Here is a 6,000-nt window from a genome sequence, read left to right as displayed (position 1 = left end):
GAAATGGCCATGGCATAACTGGTATCATCCGTGCAGACTTCTGGTGCGCTTGGCAAACAGGGCAGTTCCACACCTGGTTCGTCATGTCATTGTCTATTCCCGGCCACCACACATGGGACCTAGCAATCATCTTTGATTTCTCAATTCCAGGGTGGCCAGCGTGCAAAAGCTTAAGTACGTGGGATTGCAGGGACTTGGGAACGATGACACGGGCTCCCCACAAGGGGCATCCTTCATGCACACTAATCATGGGTCCTCGTAGTAGAAGGGTCCCAGTCTCCACCTTCCGGAATAGGACTCCCGGTCAGGACAGCCTCAGCCACTTGTGACAGCATGGGATCCCTTGCCGTGGCACGTCTAACGGCTGCAAGTGACAGGACATCAGGGTACGCTTGTTCTAACATGAAGACATTCGCAGGCGTAGAGTCGTGAACCTCAGTTACAGGAAGAGGTAGCCGGCTGAGTTCATCAGCATGGCCTAGCATACTGCCTGGCTTGTAGACGAGCTTGAATTGATAACTTGATAGTGTAAGTGCCCACCTGAGGACTCTCGGTGATGCATGGCTTGGCACACCTCGACTTGAACCAAAAAGTCCTAGCAATGGCTGGTGGTCTGTTACAGCAGTGAACGGCCTTCCCCGCAGGTACTGATGAAATTTGCGGACACCAAAATCCAGAGCAAGACCTTCCTTGTCAGTCTGACTATAGTTCCGCTCAGCAGCAAGCATAGTACGTGAAGAAAAAGCTACAGGTCTTTCGGTTCTATCTGCTTCGGTCTGTGCCAAGACTGCACCAACACCATACGGTGACGCATCTCAACTGAGCAGAAGTGGTTTCTCAGAACAGTAGTGGACCAGAACAGGTGCATTAGACAAGAGCCTTTTACTTGTGATGAATGCTTGTTGTTGCTCTTTCCCCCAGCTCCACTTTTACCCTTCAAGAAGTAGCTGATGCAAGGGACGCAGACTTGTTTAGATGTTTGACAAAAACCGTCTGTAGAAATTAAGCAGGCCAAGATAGCTTTGAAGCTCCTTCACATTCTGTGGCTCTGGCGCATTGTTGATGGCCTCTACCTTCTTGGTGTCGGGCTTTAGACCCTGCTTGCATATAATGTGGCCCAGGTATTCCACTTCGGGAGCGAAGAACACACACTTCTGCAGCTTCAACCTAAGGCCCACTTCCCCAAGTTTCTGCAAGACAATCGTCAGATTCTCCAAATGGTCTTTGTCGTGGATGCCTGTAATAACAACGTCATCAAAGTACACAGCTGTTTTCGGCACACCACGAAGCAGGTTTTCCATCGCTCACTGAAACATAGCAGGTGCAGCAGAAACGCCAAAAGGTAAGCGTTTATACTGGAAGAGACCCATGTGTGTGTTGATGGTCACATATTCACGACTTTCTGCATGCAGAGGTATCTGCTGGTAGGCGTCTCGCAGGTCAAGTTTTGTAAACTTCTGACCTCCCGACATGGCTGGCCACAGCTCTTCAGCACGCGGAACTGGGTAGGTTTCCATGAGGAACACAGCAATAACTGTTTGCTTGAAATCTCCGCAAATTCTTATTGTGCCGTTTTTTTCTGAACAGGCACAATCGGCGCTGCCCATTTGGCTGTCTTCACGGAAACAAGAATGTTCTCACGCTGCAACCTCAGGATCTCCTGCGTTACGAGGTTAACTAAAGCGAACGGAAGTGGCCGTGGTTTGCAGAATTTCGGCACTGCATCTGGAGGCACAAGAATTTTGGCGGAGAATCCCTTGAACGTGCCAATGCTTTCTGCAAACACCTCAGGAAAGCGAGCAATCAACTCGCTGACATCACTAACTTGGTTAATTTGTTTGAATCCTTCGACGCCAATGCCCAAAGCTTGGAACCAGTTGCGCCCGAGCAACGATGGAGTAGTGCCACTCGTGAGGTACAAAGAAAGGACCGGTTCGTGCCCCTTGTATCCAACGCAAACGTTTGCCTTGCCCTTGACTTGCTCAATCTCCCACTAAACCCGCGCAAAAATACGTTTGAAGGGTCTAGACTCTCTTCGGGAAAGGCATGTTGAAACTTGTTTACTGGCATTACGGAGACGCTTGCACCTGTTTCCAACTACATCAGAAACGGCTTCCCGAACAGTTCCACGGTGAAAAGGAAGGGCGGCACAGTCGGCTCACCGCTTAAGTGCCACATGTCAAAAACGTCAGCATCACGAAGAACATAAGCATGTCGGCGTCGTCAACAGCGTTTACCTGCGCGGTACGTTTTGATCGTGGCGGGCCAGTCCTCAAGCATACGTGTTTTCCTTCGCGAATGTGTCGGCCTTTCGCGAGTTGCAGACGGCTGCCAAGTGCTCCACTTTCATGCAGTAGTGACACTGCGACTTGCTGTGTCTATATGACTTATGACGCTATATGACTTCGGTCGCTGCAGCGGTAAGACGCCATGCTCTTGGCCGCGGCCGATACCCGGTGAGTAGGCAAACCCGGTAAACTACTTGCAGTTGCCTGACACAGTTCACCGGCATCCTTTTTAGCGGCTTCCATCGCCAGGGCAGTTTTCACTGCGTCCTCGAATGTGAGGTCGGAACTCTCGAGTAGCCGCCTCTGAACCGCTGCGTTGTTTATACCACATACTATTTGGTCTCTCAGCATGTTGTTGAGTTCAGTTCCATAATTGCAGTGTTCAGACAAACACTTGAGAGCCGCAACAAAGTCGCTGACTGCTTCTCCTTCGGAACGCCCCCTCGAATTGAAGCGAAAGCGTTGCACTACGACGGATGGGGTGGGGGCGTAGTGCCTGCCAAGTACGGCCAGTATCTCGTCGAGCGTTTTATTTTGGGGCGTTTCCGGCTTTACAAGGTTTCGAAGTAGTGCATAGGTACGAGGCCAGCAGCAGCTCAAAAATATTGACCTTTTCTTTGCTGTCACGACGTCGTTGGCTTCGAAGAACTCTTGGACGTGCTCCACGTAAGCAGGCCAGGCGTGCCTTCCCCTTCGAACGCTTAGATGCTACCGAAGGTAGGCATGGCTGTTCATGTAGTTCGGTGCACCCTCGTCGCCAGTTTGTCACATGTAGACAGAAGAAGTGGTGCCGACACCCGAGCTCAGAGCGATCACGAATATAAGTGCTTTATTCTTCATCCTCAAACTACCCAGCCCTGCTCTCGTCACTCCGCCTTCTGCTCGCAGCAGTAGGTGGCGCTAGTAGCCGGTGGCGCTACAGCTTGTGCAACACAACACTATCAATTGTCACTACAAAAGTGCCTTAACCTTCTCCGATGCTTGGCGGAATCGAACCTACTTCACACGTGTTCAAGGACAGCAAGCCGACGCTTTAGCAGGCTGTGCCACAAATGCACTTGGTATGTGCTGCTTCACAAGGAACGTCTTTCACACCGACACCTTAGCAAGCTGCACCATGAATGCACTGTGCCGCTCTGCAATGAATGTCTCGCCAACATGGGTCACAGAGTATGTGTTACTGGATGTGCGGCAAGCAAGAGAACTACTGCCACGTTTCTCGTCATGGAGGCCACGCGTGGACTTGTCGGTAGCGCCACTAGATGGCGTAGCATGTCCAGAAAGGAGCGTGATAGAGGAGCCCGGATGTCGCATTGCACATTTCTCAGCGTTCGCACGCACCGGCGCACCATGCATTTCAGAGGCCACACGCAGACTGCATGGTGGCGGTGCTAGATGGCGCCGAGCGCCATTAGGGAAGGACGAAAGAGGAGTGCCGCTGCAGTGAACACCTTGTACTTAACTCGTTTCCGTGGTAGCACTACATTGAGTTGCCATATTAATTCAATGCTAAACGCATTACCGTTGATGGTCATCGTGAGATGGGTTCTGCCGAAGTATTTTACACATGAAGATAGTATGGCAAAGTCTAATTTTGCTATGAAAATCTCTAATAAACATACCAAATTATTTTTTCAATCTGCATTCCCCCCCCCCCCCGCCAAGTCTCACGCGGTGAAGACCTACTTGCACATGCTCATTAGGGCATTGTGGGCTCAGCGGCACTGTGCAGACACTTCTCATTCACCGACAAACCTTCCGAGAAGTGTTTCAGGTTTATTATCAGCCAAGTATCTGGCAGCAAAGACTGTTTTACACGGAGTTCGAGTGCAATCAATGTACGCCAGGCTCTAGAGCCATTCTAAGAGCCTGCACAAAAGTGATGCGCTTCTCATTGTAGCTTAATTTTCACTCGCATAGTGTTTATAATATATATACTCTCCAACGCCAGTCATCCCTGTCTGTTCACTGTCTTGCAAAGCGCCTGATGTTTGCTACCCCAGGCTGTAGTCAAATGCAGAGCACGCACACAGTGGCACGCACATGCATCAAGCTATATACGAAGTGTCTGCTCTGTCCAGCGGGCCAGGGCTATTGCCGAGGATCTCGGAAGATTTTTCTCAGGCGATGGACCCCTGGCAGCCTAACCCCGGGCACCAACAGCCATAACCGTTGGAAATATAAAGTTTATTCCTATCCTCCTGCTCTCTGGCACTTCAAATGGAAATATCGCGGCGAATTTTGGAGTGATACATGGAAGCGCATGAAAATAATTCTTGCACCTTGTTAGATGTGGTGGCCTACTTCTTGCAGAGCTATCTATTCTAGCGTATTGCGAGATGTAGTCCATTATATAACTCACCTGAACCAACCAACATTATTGTTCGAACTACTGTGCCTGAAAAAAATGACCTCATCCACTTGGAAGTCACTGTTATGCAAAACATTTTAAAAATGACAAGATCAACAATTTAGCAGGTAGCTAGTGCCTATGCAGCATGCTGGGGTTGGTGAAAGCGTTAGCAGAACCAGATGTTTGTGCAAGGCTAACTTCTGTGCGTGTGCAACAAGGCGACGATGACTGCAACTATAGTAACGCCACCACAATCTCTGGCGAAGAAACGTTACGACGCTGGCTGATCATGAAGGCAGGAACTCAAAGCGCCGACTACTACGCGTGATGAATGGTGGAAACATGCATGCTGTCACTTTTAGCGTCACCGTATACGGGCCGATCATTTTTAAGTTTTACAGCACTTTTAAAAATTTACCGACAATTACGGTACTCCTTAATGTGAAATTTGAGCAGAGCTTTATATGCGTTTTCATTTGGCTATATACTGGCTGGCGCAGACAATCTGCCTTGTGCCACACGTTTAATCTGCCTTGTGCTGCCTCGTGCCGCGACTGACTCGCTAATCGAGAGATTGCGAGAGGCAGTGCGCGAGTAAGGCGTGAGCGCGATTCTGAGCAGCCGCTGCAGACATACCTCCGCTCATGCAGAGCTTTGTTCTGACGCGGTCGCCACCTACCCTATTGATGGCGTTATCGGTGAAAATACGACGCACGCTACTCTGGTGCTATCTCGGAGTAATCGTTGCTGCAGAAAGCTCCATACACACTAGCGGTAAAACGGACGTGGTGCGCCGCCAGCATTAGAATGCAGCTGCAGCGGAGCGGCCACACCAATTGACGGCGAGCCGCTGCAGCAGTCACGCGAGAGCACAAAAATCTCGCATCGTCTTTGCAGGTGCGAAATGTCATGTGCTTTTTCCTTCGTCTGCGGACAGGTCGGTGCTGCGCTTGCGTTCTTCGTTCTTATCGCGAGTCATGTCTTATGAAGAGGACGACATCGTTGCCACTGACTATAATCATGTTGGTGTGCTCTCTTCTGTTGCGGTGTTGCCGCGTTCTAAAATCAAGGAGCATGGTGTACTGGGTGCAGCGTCCATGTCCTTGTATTAAAGGTCTGTTTTGTCATACAGAATCTCATATGGCGCACTGTCTCCAAGGACCTTTCCATCAGGATGTCTCGGTTTATACTCACCACAGTAAAAAAACAATCGCAAATCATTGACACTCGAAGCAAGTGCGAACGAGACCAAACCAAGCTAACCAAACAAGCACGAGCGAGAGCTGACGCGAGCAGACGATAGTAGAAAACGAGTGGTCCGGTTGAGACCAGATATGAGTATGCAGCGTGCAGTTGGGC

Source organism: Dermacentor silvarum, chromosome 1 (assembly GCF_013339745.2).
Source record: "Dermacentor silvarum isolate Dsil-2018 chromosome 1, BIME_Dsil_1.4, whole genome shotgun sequence".
In the NCBI taxonomy this organism is placed as follows: domain Eukaryota; kingdom Metazoa; phylum Arthropoda; class Arachnida; order Ixodida; family Ixodidae; genus Dermacentor; species Dermacentor silvarum.
The sequence above is the reverse complement of the archived record's forward strand: the minus strand, read 5'-3'. Positions refer to the sequence as shown.